Source organism: Garra rufa, chromosome 14, assembly GCF_049309525.1.
Source record: "Garra rufa chromosome 14, GarRuf1.0, whole genome shotgun sequence".
Taxonomy (NCBI): domain Eukaryota; kingdom Metazoa; phylum Chordata; class Actinopteri; order Cypriniformes; family Cyprinidae; genus Garra; species Garra rufa.
This window is the reverse complement of record NC_133374.1, coordinates 32,239,928-32,259,028: the sequence shown is the minus strand read 5'-3', so window position 1 is coordinate 32,259,028 and position 19,101 is coordinate 32,239,928. Positions and strand designations below refer to the sequence as shown.

General features: G+C 38.5%; 1 pseudogene; it reads right to left on the bottom strand.

The window, feature by feature from the left end:
• Nucleotides 1–576: 576 nt before the first annotated feature.
• LOC141284379 (RRP12-like protein) lies at nt 577–18,446 on the bottom strand (annotated as a pseudogene).
• Nucleotides 18,447–19,101: the final 655 nt, after the last annotated feature.

Genomic DNA, 19,101 nt, shown 5'->3' with positions numbered 1-19,101 from the left:
AGTGTTGTATTTACTCTTGCATATCTATTGTTAATAAATTTCATTAATTTTATTACAATTGTGTTTTCATTGTGTTGATGATTCAAGGCTCTACTAGCTAGCTAAACCACCAAACTTTCAGATAAATCAGTTGACCAACTCCCTCCAGGGTGCAAATCTCAATTTATTGACCTATTGCCAAATTAACAGTCTTTGACTGATACACTGAACCCAGAGAGGTGGGAATTGGTCATCTGATAGACTCACAAACGCACCTTGAGTGACGTGTGACCCAAAATCACAGCGTCATTGGTGACGTGAGCCCCGTTTACTACACTATACAGACACTCATACAATCGGATGTCAAACATCTCTTCTTTCAAAGGGGGTCTGGAGAACAGTGCTCTCTGTACTGTGTAAAGACTTCTAAGAATAACGTCACCGGTGAATCACTGACAGCACGCAACTTGCAGAAGTAAGGGAAGGTTAACTAATGTTGTCTTACGTTTTCTTGTGTCAGGCCCCCTTTCATCCAGATGCGTCCTCTTCTGTTCAACAGGAATTCGACAAATCAACATCATAAAGCACAAACCTTTATCAGTGCCTCTCTATTCTCTTGATAATGGATGAAATTACACTCACGGTTTTTACTCCTGCCCTTCTGGAGGGAGTCACAGGATCTGTAGAGAGATATGAACAAGATCACCAAGAGATATGAATATGCGTCTGACTTCAGCCTAATCCGGGGCTCAACTTTTCCGCTCAGGATTTGTGGCTCAATTAAACAGATATGTCTTTACTTGAAATGTAAGTTGATTATGACGGAATGTAAGTGAACAAGTGGACAGATCTCTTACCGAGAGCCCTCTGAGCTTCTTTGGGGTCAATTAAATTTAAAACCATTCTTGGCATCCCATCTGTCAGCCAAGCCCATTCCTCATAACTGCAGACAACAGACAAATAATCATGGGCACTAAAAGAGCCTGTTCATATTGCACAGTGCTTCTCCGCATTAAACACTCACAATCCCTCATTAGAAACAAACAAACAACAACAACAAAAAAGAAAACCTTCCATTGATCCTCTCTGTGTACCTCTCTCCTTTCTCCTTCCTCTGGGCCTCCGCTTTCTGGATGGCCTCCAGCAAATAATGGTGTTTTTTCGGGGTTTCCTTTTCCACCTGTTCGAACCTTGAACACATTTACATTACAAACTTACAAAAGAATCTGTCTAGATCAGGAGTGGCGAACTCCGGTCCTGGAGAGCCGCAGCCCTGCAGAGTTCAGCTCAACCCTAATTAAAACTCACCTGCCAGTATCTTTCTAGTAACCCTTCAGAAATATGGCGTTATTTTTTAGTCAAAAGTTATGAGCGTGTAAGACATATGTTATTATGTTATGTTATTCACACAATAAGTAACGCAACTAGCTAGCCTATTCGTTCTGTAGCTAACGCCTTAGCCAACACTTGTGATGCTGATCGCCCGACACTCATTTTAAAACTTTTAATCTTTAAAAACTGCATCTTAGACAACTAACATTAGGCTAACTGAATCATAACATAATTGTTTTCACATGTAAAAGTGCTATTCTTATTGACGCTGATTTAATGCATTTGATTTTGCAGGCTAACCTTGTCCCTTATTGTATCTTTGTGTGGATCCAGCTCATCTTCCCGTTTATAGGTTCTAAAACGCTTAACGTGAAAAACGCTTAACATACGTAAAAAAACGACCAGGAAACCCCAAATTTCTGTCAAACCTTACTTAGAACACTATCAAAAGAACGAGCCCTTATTCCGCAGATAATGTGAATAATAAGCGTTTTCTCCCCCATAGAAGCCCATTATAAGGAAACGTGGGTTAACTTCCCTCAACAGCTGTCAAAAGAACGAGCTCTTATTCAGCATATAAAGTGAATAATATCACGTTATCCCCCCATAGAAATCCATGGAAACACCTTAACGTGGTTTAACGTATCTTAACAACGACTGGGGAAAAACAAACTTCTGTCAAATATTACTTAAAATAAATACTTGCTGCTGTGATAGGAATGATACCTCATATGAATAATATCACGTTACACGTTTTCTCCCTATAGAACTCCATTAAGGAAAAAGCTTAACATATTTTTTTATAATAATGGACTTCTTATGGGGGGCGATCACTTTATATGCTGAATAAGAGCTCGTTATTTATTATAAGTGAAATTCGACGGAAGTTTGGTCTTCCCTGGTCTCTGTTGAGGTACGTTAAACCACGTTAAGCTGTTTCCTTATAATGGGCTTCTATGGGGGAGAAAACACTTAACGTGATATGTAATGAGAGCTGTCAATCAAAGTACAAGGAGGTACAAGGATGTCCCTGTGGGTGTGATTACGATGAAAGTGACCAATCATAAGAGAGTCAGTGCCCTCCTTGGTTCCCGCCCCCAAATTGTCAAAAGTCATCTAGACTCGAGGGAGCAGAAATCAGCTGAGCGAGGAGAAATCGACTGCGCGAGCAAAACAGCACTCCGCGAGCAGGGTTCCACTGTACAAGCAGAGTTAACCTATAAGAGTATGCCAGGCGCTCGCGCGCAGCTGCCTGTACACCTCTCGGTTGTTGAATTTGTGCGCGAGTACTTTTATCATGCCAGCTGAAGGTTCATTTTTGCGCGTGTGAAATAACATAATGTGCTCGTGAGCATGTCTTACACGCTCATAACTTTTGACTAAAAAATAACGCCATATTCAGACCTTGATTAGTTTGTTCAGGTGTGTTTGTGACTTTTAATAGTACCAAGGATAGCAAAGTCCACTAAAGGAGGGAGAGCCTTTTCACATTTGGCTCCCAAACTCTGGAATAGCCTTCCTGATAACGTTCGGGGTTCAGACACACTCTGTATGTTTAAATCTAGATTAAAGACTCATCTCTTTAGCCAAGCATTCACATAATGTATCTCATAACGTTGTACTTCAGTTACATCTGATCAAATGCACCTCAATATTCTTCAGCTTGGGCAAAACACATAATTTTTTTCTTGGTTGGAACAGCAGCTACGCTAAGTATTTCTCTATTTGTTTCTCTGTTTCTGCCACGGGATTCCCATCCCGTGGTAACTAGGAATTATACAAGATTCAGTCCGGATTCAGAATACGATGATGATGCCAACCCCTCAGAGGACCGCCGATGATGGGGTCGCAAGATGAGCTCCAGAGACGGATCATCACTAAAGACCTCGCCAACCTTGACGGCCATCGGCGCTACACCACAGGATCCTGATGAGTTCTCTACAATCAGACATTGGTACAAACTGCTGGTTTGGTCTGGCCAGAGGAGAACTGGTCCCCCGACTGAGCCTGGTTTCTCCCAAGGTTTTTTTCTCCATTTCTGTCACCTGTGGAGTTTTGGTTCCTTGCCGCTGTCGCCTCTGGCTTGCTTAGTTGGGGACATTTTCCAGCGATATCGTATACTATTTGAACTGAACTGGATGATGATATCACTGAATTCATTGATGAACTGCCTTTAACTGAAAATTGATTTACAATAATGCGTTACTTACACACTATGGTGCTGTTTAAATACTGTGCAGTTGCTTTGACACAATCTGTATTGTTAAAAGCACTATATAAATAAAGGTGACTTGACTTGACTTGTTTGATTAGGGTTGGAAGCAAAACTCTGGGGCTTCGGCTCTCCAGGATCGACATTCGCCACCCCTGGTCTAGATTCAAAATATGCAAGTTCTCATTGACTTACCCAACTTCCATACTCAGTCTTTTGTAAATGGAGCGTATTTTGGAAATGTAATTCTTTTCCATTTGCACGTTGCTGGTTGCTTTAATCTGAGAGATGAGAAAGCAACATGAAGGTGACTTTATTGGACACTTTTCTAATGTTCAGATCTAAGGTTGCAAACACACTCTCTCTTCTGGACTCACAATAGGCAAGAGACTGCTGGATATCAGCTTATGCTGACTAAAAAGGAACACTTTTATTAGGTCCAGTGAGGCACCGGCAACCTTTTTATTGGAGCTGGTCAGAAGAAGACCGATGTTTTGGAACAGCGGCTCCGCCGATGCTTCATCCATGGACTCTACACAAAAACACCAGACAATATTTACACACTGATCTCTGCTTTACCACCACACAAGATTGTTTTGCAATCAAAAACTGCAGAAAGTAGTGGTAACACTTTCTATGAAGCCCGTATTTATAATACATTATAATGGTATTCTTAAGGCATTATAATGAATGCATAATGCTTTATAAAAAAACCTTATAATATGTTATATCATCTCATGAGTATTCATAAGAACAGTTTTAATGTATTATAATTGTTACTTTTTTGTGGTTATAGCTTTTAAGAGAATGATTACCTCCTCATAGTTATAACATATTATAAGTCTAATATCTTGCCATGTTTCTCATGTCACTTTACTTAAAGCATACAAAGACCATTTATAAGTAATTATAATAATATTTCCCAAAGAACCCTAAGATCAGGTATCAGTTTAGATAAATGGGTAATATGAACAGTTTGATGATTTTGATGGTACCCTTTAGACAGCTTTTGATAAGTAACTCTGCAACTGCATGTCAGCTAGCAGTAATTATTATTATGCTGAATATATGCTAACACTAAATTTTGATGTTTCCCCAAAACACAAACTATTATGTTATATTATAAGTAACTTTACAAGTACATGAACATTCTACCTAGCCCAACCATAACCTAAGCCTACTAATACTCTAAGGAGTGTTAGTTGGCATGTAGTTAGAAAGTTTAAGATTATAGTCAATAGACTTAGGGGACCATCAAAATAAAATGTAATATAATGTAAAAAATAAATGTAATATGATATAGTCCATTATAAATGAAGTAGATTTAATATGCCGTTCATTGTGTGTTATAAATTATCACAATCTTAAAAGTTATAACCTCAAATATTATAATGTATTATAATTGTTGTTATAATTTTTCATGAGATGGTATAACATATAAGGTTTCTTATAATGCATTATGCATTTATTATAATGCCTTAGAAATACCCTTATAATGTGTTATAAATAGGGGCTTCATAGAAAGTGTTACCAAAGTAGTTTCAACAGTATCAGTCAGTCTCACCTTTGTGGTGGAACAAGACTCTAGTTAAGACAACAACTGTGCAAAAAATCTTTGTCTCAGATCCAATAAATCCGTTGCACAATATGGTCAAATACTGCTTCATGGCTTCTGAAACACATGATGAAGACGACCGTCATTATTTCAGCCCATCAGTTGCCAACATACACTGCAATAAGATACTATAAATACATCACCTCTTTTGTCACCGCAAAAACGCTCCAGAGCGCTCAGAGCCTCGTCAATTACACCGTATGCGGGTTCGGTGGCTCCAACCGACGATTCTCCTGTGAGAGCGATGACCTAAACACAAATCAAACATGCCAGTATTAGAGCTGTAATGAAGAATAACAGTCTGATGTAAGAACGTACTTTGTGTGAGACCAACCTGAGGAAGCAGAGCTTGAATAAACCCCTCAACATCCTCGGCCATCGCTCTCACAACATACAGCAAACTCTGAAGAATGGGCTGACAAACAGCACAAGAGCCCGGTATTATTATTCCAGAACACATTGTGTGTGTAAATACTCTGATTCCTGATGGTTTGTTACAGCTCTTACTGGTTTTGCTGGTAATGCTGCAGTCTTCAATCCATCCAGCAGCATTTGTTACAGAGCAGAAACATCGGCTGAAACAAATCCTGCTGGATGGACGGCACACAACGCTTGCAGCATCCTGTATGCTTTCCTCTGCAGGTCTGTGTCCTTGCTCTACAATCAGAACATTACATGAAGGACTCACAACAACACAAGACACAACAGGGCTTACAAATGTTAAGAGGATGATTCTCACCTTTACAAACTCTTGAATTAAACAAAGGGTTTGGGCCCCTAATTGGTCCCCCGCATGAGGAATTAAAGAAATAGCCATTTCCATGACTGCAAGTCTACAAAAAGAAAAAAAGTACAACTATCTCAAAGATCTTTTGAACAGAACTTTGGCCTACGCAAAAGAAAGTAAAGTTGTGATGCATTACCGAGAGTATTTGGAGGTTTGCACGTTGCTGAGCTTTTTAAAAGTGCTCTGTAAGAATCCACACACAATCTGAAACGACATTAAGATGCATCAATCGTAGAGCAATGGCACAATAAACACAAGCATGTGGCTAAAGCCAGATAAGTCTGGCATTGCAGTGATGCTACTGATTTGCTAATCCGACAGATGATGATTACTGTTGGTTCTGTGATGGTGAGGAACTCTCTTATGCAGTCCAGAATGGCCGCCCTCTCAGACGCCGCCTCGGCCCGCGCAGGCTTTGCCTCATACAACTCGCCGAGGACAGAGATGAATTTTTTGGAAAATTGATTTATTTCAGTTTTCTGTTGCTCTGCAGATGACACAAAACCATACAATCGATACACATGCATGAATGATCATCAATGTACAAACTATGAGGATCTGCGGATGAGATGTTGACACTTTTGTTTTATCACCCCAGCTGACCTGTCTCACAGCTCCTGATAAGATTTTGGAGAGCTTCAAAAATGCAGGGCCTAAGCTTTGAATGTTGCTTGATGGCCATTCTCAGAGACCTGGCAACATTTTTAAATGAGGCCACCAGATCTGTAGGGCAACGGCAAAATCCAGGCAACGTGCTCCAAATCTGAAAAAAAAGAAAACAAAGACCATGGCCCTCGACACACACATGCATGTAACACTGGAAAAATAAGTCCATTTGGACTTCATGCAAGTGTAACGGAGGCCAGCTAGTTGGAGCTGTGCGGGTAAACCTCACTCCCTGATGTCAAGAGACACTAGCGACAGACGCTAGAGGTTGCAGCCTTTAGCCTCCTCGTTGGTGCGGGTTCGACCCGGGTTCGAGACCCGCTCTGAGCGGGTGCGGTAGGACTCGGGTGTGAGGGGTTACACAAGCACAGATCATCTTCAGTCCAAATGAAATCGTAAGCAGCAAAGATTGAGAAAATTGTTTTGCAAACACAAGCTATGTGTGTTTGTGAAAGCAGTCAGATTTACAGGCTTGCAGTTGGATCTGCACCAGCTTCTGTGATTTTTATTCACATTGTCATCAATCTGCCATTAAAAATGTCAAAACACTTGTCATTAATGTCATACCTGTAGCTGTAATGAGTTATACAGCCGTGAGATCCCTGTCTGTCCCGACTGCTCCAGTTCCTCAGCTAAAACAGCACAGATTGAGAAATTGTAAATTTGCATGTGCAAAGGTATCACTACAGCAAGAGAGACAGTGCTTACGGTCTTGCATTTTGAGAAGTGATAAATCACGGTGTGCATGAGGAGAGAGTCGCTACAGATACCTGTCTGTTTAAGTCTGTTTGCCAGGGGTAAAAAGCATGAGGTGAAGTAAGCCAGCTGAGTCCTCTTCACATGATCTCTCAGGACTGAGATCAGCCAGCTGCGCGGGAACTCCAGGTCATCACTGCAAACAAACACATTGAACCACAACAATAACTGTGTCCTGCACGCAAATACCTCAGTTTTTTTCTGACTTAGGGTTGTAAAGATATACCGGTACTATGGTCTATCGCGGTTTGAACGTGTATGGTAATCGTGGCGTTTGCATGACGTTTAAAAAAATAAATGAATGAAAAAAAAATAAAAAAATCACTCACACACATGCAACTTACTTTTGCTCGGCTGCTTCACTCTGCATTCAATTGGCTGCTTTACACGCACAGCGGAAAAAAATGGCAGGGACAGAGATTTTATCTAATCTCCATACCCTGCCCCCCAAAAAAAGTTTAAATCTGCAGTATAAGAATCATTGGTGTAGCAAGTCAGCCCCAGGCCCTTATGCAAAAAAAAAAAAAAAAGAATTGTACGGGCCCCCAATTACTATGGCCTTCAACTCGGTTAGCTTGTTGATTTTTCTTCAGTACATAACCATACGGGAGTATTCACAAGCTGTTTCATTTACGGTATAAATGCTTGGAAGCAATATTTAACAATTTAAAGTCCATTCATTATTTGCAGCACGCAAGTCTCAGCCTATAAATTCTTTCAATTTTATGAGAAAATACGAATAATAAATGTACACTTTAATTTGTAGTGAGATATTCGCCTCAGATCAGGCGGCATGTGAATCAATGATCTTTTTCTTTTTAATATTTGCAGTACGAAATACACATGAACAAATATTTGAATGCATTTTTTATTAATAAACATGATGTCTCGTGAAATCGAATAATCAGAGTTTCAAAAACAATCAAACAAACAAAAAAAAAAAAACGTCAATACATCTTCTGGATAAGTCGTAATAGTAGTAACTGAACATTTAGCCTACCTCAGAAAAGCCAACAAGCCTATAACTTTGCGAACATTGTTTTATTTTTCTCATAAATCAGCCAGTTAACTGCTGTTTTTTATGGTAAAAGTGAAGACAGTTTTTTTTTTGCATCATTTACGCAATATAACATGATTTTATTATTTTTTATTTTATTTTTTTTGAAGTAGTAATTTAAAGCATACTATAAATATATTTATCATGTCTGCCGAGTTTCGGATTATTTTGTGAAGTGCTCCTCTTCAAGACATGGACGGCAGAAAGTGCATGTTTGCTCTCTTTAAAACGTTCTTTGAAACATTCAACCTTACATTGGGATATAGATATACATAGGGGAGAGTGGGGTGATTTGTGCCGGGGGGCGGGGGTAGTTCCACCCCTTGTTTCTAGAAAACCATAGAAGAAACCATAGAAGAAATTGGTTATTACCCATCCCCTAAAGAAGAGAGACACATGACATGAGGGCTAAGCACATTTTAGCTCAAAAAACTGTTTTTTTGCCTTTCAAAGTAAAATTTATATGATCAAGGTTTTTTGATTGTTGGGTCTGAACAATTATAGACAAGTTTGAAAATATTTCACACATGTTTTAGTGCTTAAGTAGGCTACACAGTGAGTCACTTTTTCTTATATGTTACATAATTGACAGACAGCATTTTGTTGACAGACAGTCTTCTAATTATTCACAAATATCATATATTGTGTATCTGAGTTTTTTTGTGTTTTCTGAAAAAGTAGAATATATGACATGCCAATAGTTTAATAGGGTAATGATATCTAAATAAACCTTAAATTAGTCATTTTGTATTGAATTTGTCTTGATTTTATATTTCATTACAGTTCATGACATTAAAATGTTCTTTTTTACTTAAATAATCACTGGCACAATTTACCCCGATGTATTCTCCCCAAAGGCACAACTTACCCCGCACCAGGGGCAAGTTGTGCCACAAGACCACTTTTTTTCTGAAAGCTATAATTCTGAACCAGTTTATTTCAGATTCAAAGTTATTGTTCCCAGGGATGCACCACATCCTGAAATATATGTACATGCTTACATTGAAGGGATTTTTTTTTTTTTAAATTCTACTCTTGTATTTAATGTTACTTTTTGTATTTAATGTTACTTGTATGCACCATGGGTCTGAGAGTAACGCAATTTCAATTCTCTGTATGTCCTGTACATGTGGCAGAATTGACAATAAAGTTGACTTTGACTTACTGTCATGGCTTCACTATAAAGTCACTTTAAGTAAAAACTGGCACAACTCACCCCACTCTCCCCTATGGCTTATATATATATATATATATTTATTTATTTAGAAGGGAGACTTCACTCCCAGCAAACACAGAACGTTCCCCTAACGTTCCCATTTGGTTATTCATTTCCCAGAATGTTTCCTGCAGGTTATTTTGAGTAGTCATACCCAGTGGTGTAGTGGAGGTTATTTTTTGTGGCCTAATGGTTAGAGAGTCGGACTTTTAACCCAAAGGTTGCAGGTTCGAATCCCAGGTCCAGCAGGGATTGTAGGTGGGGGTGTGAATGTACAGCACCCTCAATACCACGACTGAGGTGAGTCTCTTGAGCAAGGCGCCGCAGCAATGGCTGCCCACTGCTCCGGGTGTGTGTGTGTGCACTTGGATGGGTCAAATGCAGAGCACAAATTCCTAGTACCACCCTAGTCACCCTATACTAGGCCTCACGTCACCTCCTTTCCTTTCCTTTTTTCCTTTTCAGTAGGAAACTGATTTTCCTTTTCATTAGCCAAAAACATGACAGTCTGAAAAGGCGTCTGAAAATCATATTATAAACACTGGGTTTATTTCTTTACTGCACTACTCTGATCTGCACGCGCTTCTCCAGCAAGCCTTATTTATCGCGTAATTAAAAAAAATGAATAAATAACGGTCGTTTCGTTTTACTGACTGACCAATATTCGTTGATTAATTTCTCTAATAGATAATTACTTATAATTAATATATGTGCATATATATATATATATATATATATATATATATATATATATATATATATACGAGAGAAAATATTGTTATTTCGGGGAGATTTGACACGTCTAATTGAAGAGAATGATGTTGACCGAGACTTTTTCGTTTAGTGACCAAAAGAGGGAAGCACATCATCGTTAATTCAGTGGTAAGAAACGAATGTAATGTTATCCTAGTTAAAGTCAAATAAATGTTATTCGTTTTTAATGTCAGTAAAAATAAAATACACATTTTTAAAATCGAATATTTTGTTGAAGTCATGCTATTTGGAGTTTTAATAAACATAAAATCTGGGTTGTTTTATGGCATGGTACTTTTACATCTTACATATTAACGAAATCTAACATAGTATGATAATTCGGTCTCATTTAATGCTCCTTATGTCAAATGTGCTCGGATTAACTGTAATGACTAAACAGTAGTTTAAAACAAGACATGGTGTGTAGTAGTGATTACTGAGCTCCACATCCGTCCGCCTTCCATGCCGCTTACTCCGGGAAAGGGGAGTGCTGACGTACAGAAGCGTATCGGAGTGAAGAGCCTAGGAGAACCTTCTGGGAACCTTCTAGGTTACATAAACAGAACGTTCCTTTTAAGTTAGTTAAGAGGCGATTATCATACTGTGAAAATCTCATACCGTTACTTGTTGTCCAGTGCAAAGGTCTTAAATAAACACACATTTACTGAAGAGAGTCTTGTTTTCTGAAACAACACGGTATGAAAAGCATAAAACAAGAAGCACAAACATCTGCCAATGGGGTCATAAGAATAACCTTTGTTCAAAGAGAAAACAAGATTATTTTTCTGATCCCTACTGGCAGGTGCTCTTGTTTCAAGCAGTTTTTTCACATTACAAAACATAATACTTCCTCCAGTAATGAATGTAATGATTTGTGCTAGAAAAGAACAGGATTTTTTTTTATTTTTTATGCGCAGTGGCAGGACCAAGGACAGACTGCAGGTTGAGAAGCAACAGCATGGTAACTCACTTTATTCCAGTGATGAGCAGGGGTACAGCATTCAGGACCAGTTCTGGGCCCATGCTCTCCACCGCTGCGCCCACAGCCAGATCCAGCTCCTCCAAGAGAGAGAAAGCAGGAATGGCCCGCATGTAACTAAGAGACTGCAGACTCTGAGAATCACAAACAACAGATAATGACCTCAATCATCAACAGCAAAAAAATGACCTTCACAAAAAAAAAAAAAACTAACTTTGTTGTATGTCAGTCACTACATACTAATATACCTTTGTCATAATAGCATGAGCCTGTTTTCCTGCAGCTCGGTAGAAGCAGCCCAGGATTTGCAGTACTAGTCGCCAAGAGGCTTGATAACGACAGGACAGCCCTTCCTCCACAATACTGAAGAAAACAGGACCAGGTCAGAGTTCAGCCAAACTTTTACCCTGCGTCCCAATGTGAATACGATCCACCCTATCTTCCCTAAACAGCAGGGGCGGAGTGGCAATCGGGACGACCGGTGTTCTAACATAAATATTTAGAATAGTTTGGAACAATGTCTTACTCTTATATGACCACAAACGAAGGAGTAGGCTATTGTAAGTTGTTTCCACTTTTATAAGGGGAAAAAAAAATCAAGTGATCGTGTCGGCGCCTCCTGCGCGCAGTTAAGCATTACTAACTCGACAACGCAGCTTCATTGTCATAATAAAATACAGTCAGCCAAACATATTGAAAAACATGCTATTTTCCCCCCTTTTATTTCAGAACAATACTCATAACACTAGAAGAACAAAAACAAAAAGCTACTAACAAGCCAAAACAAGTTAATATAAAATGTTGTACTTATCATTCCAATATCCACGTAAAACAAGATCTTCAGAACAAAATGACTAAATTTTAACTTGCAACGTAGCGAAGCCCCTTTTCTCTACAAAAAAGTGTTTCCAGACATTTGAAGTATGGATTGCAGGTTCACTTTACATGACCAATAACGCTTGAATATAATAATGCAATTAACAACGTGTCCCGACTAAACAAAAATGCAATCTTCAAAATCCATAAATCTCAATTACCAGGGCTGCGTTCTCCGATAACGTTGTCTCTTAGTGCGCTACGAAGACTGAAAAGGTACACCTTAACTACAAGTATACCTTTCCTACGTGTGTTCTCCGAACTATACCTTAGGATGTTGCTTAAGGTAAACCTTCTTAAGTGCGACCTTAGCAGGTGCTGTCCATGGTGGAGGTGCTGAATAGGTTGATATCGATGCCTCGATGATCGATTGTGCGCTCTTTCCTGCACAGCGGTATAGGTAAAGTATTGAAAAAACAATGTTCTTTATAAATGAGCGTTCTAGAAATAGTATAAACTGCATTTATCGGGGCTCATTAAAATATGTACATGCAGAAATAAATATGTGTATGTATTTATAATTTAGCAAGTGAGCAATCCCACACCCTCACGGCCATACGTGTGTTAATGTTCTCCACAACTTATGCTGATTACCCACTAGCCGTATCAAATTATTGGCGTAAATCGCCACACTGTATATAAAAACCATGACTTTGCAATAGCGTGTAATGCATACGCCAAAGTCCAATTTTGCGTGCATATGATACGCCAATCCTTCCCATTAACTTCCATAGAGAGAGGATGAGTACAAATACCACGCATCATCTTTTATATAAACACATTATATAAAAAAGCTAACAACCATTAGTGTAGGCTATGGAAACTGTATTAATGAAAACACTTTCACTGGGTGTAGGCCATTAGGTATTTTATGTGTACAATTTTAAAGTAAAGTAAAAATGTAATTTTAATACTTAATCAGATTTTATATTAAAGGTTCATATAAAGTTTCTATGTGTAATTAAACTGCGATGTAAAAAAGCTTTTTTCGTAGTGGTGGCCACTAGCGGTATGAACCTTCAGCAGCGATAAGGTACAGCTAAGAGCGCTCCAGACCAACCTTACGAACGTATGACTTTCAGAAGGTATACTTAACTAAGAAGGTTTCGGAAAACACATATTAAGGATAAGGTACTTCTTAAGGTACAACTTAAGAATGACGTAGCGTTAAGGTGATTTCGGAGAACGCAGCCCAGATCACTTTTGCCAAACAATAGCCATTTTACAAATGTACAATATTTAACAATTTAACCCTTTTTTCCGCAATCATGGTGAAATCATGTCAAGACCTCCACCCACTGACTCAGAGAGCGAGGGATTCATTACACTGATTCTTGATTTGGAACCAAGCATTATGAAAATGATTCCCCTGCTATGCATCTTCCAACTCTAATCAGGATGAATTATGGCACAGAAGCTCACCCAAACATCTCTGCGATGAGAGGCTCATCTCCTGCGGTGGCATTCGCTTCCATATAAACAGAAATGCAGCAATCAATGATGCTCTGGAGGGAGAAAAAAAAAAACAGCAACACACACTTGATGTTTATTTCTCACAAACAAGCTGTGACATCGCTGAGGGACATTCTGAGACCAACCTTCAAAGCCTCAGCGGCTGCAGAGGCAACTTGTGTCTCCGAGCTCAGAAGCGACTTCATTGCCCAGCCGAAGAGTCGAGGCAGATGCTGCAGAGGTGAAAAGAAAGATAAGTGCATGAACTGTGTTTCCATTGACACGATCCCTACACAGTGTTCATTGCTTCCTTCTCCCTGAGCAGGGGAAATCTGTTGAAGTTCACTTGGGACGTTCATTCATGAATTTGCGCTGCGCCGCCGCTTCAAGTGCGAAATGTGACATCACATACCTCTGTAAATAAATACAATTTTAATTCACTCTTTAATGCCCTTTGAATGGAACATATAGACCCCACTAAACATTAGAAGTCTGACGGACGTCTATATTACGTCAATATTCAAAAACGACGTACAAGACGTTGTTTGGACGTGTCTTTCACATCTTTGCGCAGTGGGACTCGTTTCGAACTGGAATATCCGGTGATGTCCATTTTGCAGGGCACTTCACGGTCGAATAGAACAGATGCATATTTTTGCTCATAAAGGACTGAAACGCTGCTCTAAAACACAGCAGTAAGCCCGCAACTACCTACTGAAAAAGCCCAACGTGGGCCTTTCGCTTTAATGCGAACCATATCGGAGTCCGCTGTCCGACGGCACGCAACCATACAAAGCCTGGAATGCATCAAAACACACTTTGAAGACTATAAAATAAAAGGCTCATAGAATTGACCTCACGACACAGTGGCGTACGGGACACCCCCGCAGCGCGTAGGGGCCAGCCGCAGGACATTCTCGTGCTTCGAGAGGCGAGACATGAGCTCAAGGGCAGTGGAGCGGGTTTAACGCTCTAAAACAAGCGGGGAAACATCGGAAACTCGTTCTCTCGTTTTAAGTAAAGTGAGTGCACGATTACAATCATTCGTTCGTTGATTTGCTTAAACCAAATCCTGGTCACGATGTAGTAATGTCTTGGTCAAATGTGGGAACGAATGTTTTAGTCAATTTTGTAAAAAAAAACGAGAAAACCAATTCGTGCCGACCATTTAATTTTTGTCATGCCGGGCTCCAAATGCTTTAAGCAGGGCTTAAATCGAACAAAAACAACGTTTCTGTTCCTGCCTTTCTCTGTATTGTTACGGTTCTGAAATCGGTTTGAGTAGAAAAATGGTTAATAGCATTATTTTTTTTTTACTTTGACTTTGCTAATTATAATTATAATAATAATAATAATAATACTCAAATAGAAAAAAAAAAAAACACGAAGCGAGTCTTGATCTGGTAACCCACCTTGCGCTTAGTCATAACTAATACAGCATCATCTTTCCTTGGTTTTAGCCAAATGTTTTAAACGAAAAAATATTTTAAGATATTTAAAGTGATTGCTGCATAGTTAAAAACACTCTACTTTTATAAAATTGCGTTTTGAGAGAAAAGAAAACAGTAGAAGATTCGTTTTCTGACGATAAACTCCAAATTCCATACAATCGCCTGATCTAGTGTTAATGAAAAATTTTAAGGACAGTGTATTTAGTGATGAAATCAAATCACAGAAGTGCAAAATAAAAGAAGACCATTGTAAGAGAACGACAAGCACCATTTATGACACGCACTATTACCATCTCCGCATGCGTTTATGAATTATGACACTCACCGTGATGATCTGCATGGCGAGTTCCGCAGACACAGGGCTGCTGACTTCATTCAGTACTGCCTGCCAGGCCTCGGCTGTCACCAGCTGTAGAGAAACAGAAGCAGGATTAAAGCATCTCTACATCTCTATACTAATGTCTCTATTAAATGCATTTGTATTATACTGTAATAATAGTACGGTATCATTGAAAGCTATTATTTCTTATATTTATCAAACAATGTACATGTAAGTGATTTTAAAACAATCTTCAGTTAAATTGTCCAAATTAATCAGCGACTAGAGCAGTTGAGTGGTGATTTCTTTTTCTTTTTCTGTTTAAAGTAAGCTAAGACTTGATAAATCGCCAAAACCGCGCATTTTGACATAACTGTGTGTGATTTCGTCTATTGAAGCGCTAAGTTACTGGTGCGCTGTCTGAAGCTGCTCAGCATCTGCTAACAATAGAGCCGAATGCGCACCTTTCTAACTTTACTTCACTGCGGCGTAACCCCAGGTTTGTGTCGCTACATTTTCGGGTTATAAAGAATAAAAATGGGAACAGTTCATCTTCCGAAATAAAGCAGCAATATCTTTTTAGGCAAGTTATTAGAACCGTATAGGGACATCGCACTGCTCTGAACTTATCAGCCCATTTGTATCCTATTATTTAATTGGCTCTTCTTGCTTATGACAAAACAGCTAATCACGACGATCTTTTCTGAAAACATTATATTCGCTTACGTCAAAAACAGCGAATCTTGCACGTTAAAGGGTTTCCTCCCATAAAGAATACGGTGATAAAAAAAAGACCAAATATGCTATAGATGAAATGAATTTCATGAGCAACGCATTAATCAATTTAGCCATGGTAAACATTTTTAATGTTTTTCTACGGGGGAGAAAACACTCGAAACTTTGCGTGTTCCGTTCATGTTCGGCTCCTGTGCGTGATATAACTTATTAATAAACTATGTACCAGAGGTGGTCTTTTTATATTACATTATTCGTTCATTAGGCTACCTTAAGCGTTTTCTGTAACTGTTTTCTATGGGGGGGCTTAACGTGCATTAGCGCGCTTTCCTCCGTTTTATTAAATAATTAAGAACTGTTTGGCTGTTGCCTAGGCTAAGCTATATGTCTTGCAAATATACATCTCACATAAAGCTCAGCCGCCGACCCGATCCCTAGGCTATTGTGATAACAGAGGAAAGAAATATGTTTTTATTTTGTGTATACTTTCACAATAACAACAACACGTTACAAATTGAAATGTCTTCTTAAATAAAACTATCGAAAACTAATTTATTTAATTCGTATAAATCCAACAAGTGGTACAATCTCTCTCTTATCCGTATTGTGCTCACAGACATGCGCAGCCTATTCCTAAAGTATAAAGCCTGCAGGCAAAAGAAGAAAGCGATACGACTGATTCAATAATATATATATATATATATATATATATATATATATATATATATATATATATATATATATATATCAATATACAATTAATAGGCTATATAATCAGACTAAAGCATCAAGGCTGCCAACGCATGTGAACCAAATATTCAAGCAAGCTCATTTGTTTTTAACAAACAACAGGATACGAAAAATCTAGCTTCATTTTCGTTTTTCCGGTTGCCAAACAAAACGAAATAATAATAATAAGGGTTTTACAATGTCCTAAAACTGTGCCTTGAACGAAGCACTGACTGTATTTCATTATAGCTTGGTGTACGTGATGACGTCATCCCTGAGAAACCGAATTGTCGCTTAAGTTTTGGTGGATTGCAAAAAAATAACAAACAAAAAAAGTTGCCCTTGAGCTGTTTCCAGTATTCGGCTACTAACTGGACAACGCAGCCTGTTCATTGTCATAATAAAACACAGCCAGCCAAACATAAAACCATGCTATTTTACGTCCCATCACTCTGCAGCAAATCCTTTAAATTTAACGGTAGAACAGAACCGAGAATAAAACAAGCATGAAAATATAAGCTAACAAGCCAAAACGAATTTATGTTGTACTTTTTGTACAAAATGAATACATTTTAACTTGCAACGTACTAAAGAAACATCACATTAAGATATGTATATTTGAAAGGTAACTCTTTTTCTAACCATATACCTATATAAAATACCTTTAGGTTGGCTACAATCTAATAAGAATATGATTTAATGCGCTTTTGAACTTCAGAGAAAAGGTGCTTTAAAGTGAACAACACCACAAACACAGACTATTGACTAATTCTGTCATGTGAACCCACCTTTTTTTGCGTTAAAGCCCCTTTTCTCACAAAAAGTTTTTCCACACAAATTTTTGCGCCATTTAAACTATCGATATAGAATTTATGCGCTAAAGTTAAACGGAAAAAGATTGTTGAGACTTGAGAAATTTGATCGATAAATGGCATTTCCATCAACTAAAAAAAAAAAAAAAAAAAAAAAAAACCAACACCCTTGGATCGAAACCTGGCTAGTGTTACTCGACAACGCCGATTTTTACTCACATTCGGCGTTTGGCGAGTGTTCATTTTAGGCCCAAGATTTCATTTTTACGTTGTCAAAATCTCAGTATTGTACTTTTAAATGCTAAAAATAGCTAAGTAGGCATATTTCTACATTTAGATGCTAAAAATTTGCCAGTATTGTACGATTTAGTGCCTGGAAAAAAGTAAATGTAAATTTTGTAGAACCACATTTTACGTACGAATTATTTTATGCTGCAAACGGAAGAATTCTGGCCCACCCACATCATCCAGTTTCTGTTTTAATCGGTGTTTTAAACTGTGTCTCACCTCTTGGCTCCCGGTCACCAAAGTCAACATGATGTCTGTGATGAAGACGAGCTCACCAGCCTGCCTTCGGGGAAAAATGTGAATCCGTGAAGGATGTCAAAAATTTAATTCGCTGAAGTACTTTCGTGCAAGGTGAAATGTACTTACAGTGCCAAAAAGTTCGTCCACAGTGAAGAATATATACAAATGCTGAAAACAATCCAACAATGATATACGCAGGTATTAAACAGGAATCTACAATATACTAAGGGGTTTGGGGTTTGCTCGAGGTACAGCAGTAGCACTCTTGCATCGACTTGGTAAACAAGTGATGACTTTGGGTTTGGCCTGGCTTATATAGGCCAAACCCCGCCCCTTTCTGGACCATACCCTTCAAAGGTAAGTATAACATTTAACATACACACAAGTACCACATTTACTTAACATCTGTTATAATTATTTAATAACAATCTATTTTCGTTTTTTTTATATAAAAAAACACACACAATCCATTAGCACATAATACTTTTAACACATCATTTCCACACTTACATAAAGACAGAAGCACCTATTCAAAATACACAATGGTTTCGCCAGCTTCAGCTTCCGGTTATGCTGCGCCGGCGACCAAGCCTGTGATGTCATAATCGGCCGCCGCTTGTTCGTTCGTTTTGGGGTGCGCTGTTTCCGCTGGAAGACTGACTACGCCCACACAGACAAACATCACAGAGACCAAACCACCAGACTAGTGCAGTGTATGAAAGGTATTTTCATGTTTTCATGATTTATGTGCTGCAAACAGTTTCAATATTTTCATTTTTTCATGATTCATGTGTCGCAAACAAATATTTTCATTTTCAATATTTTAATTTTTTCATGATTCATGTGT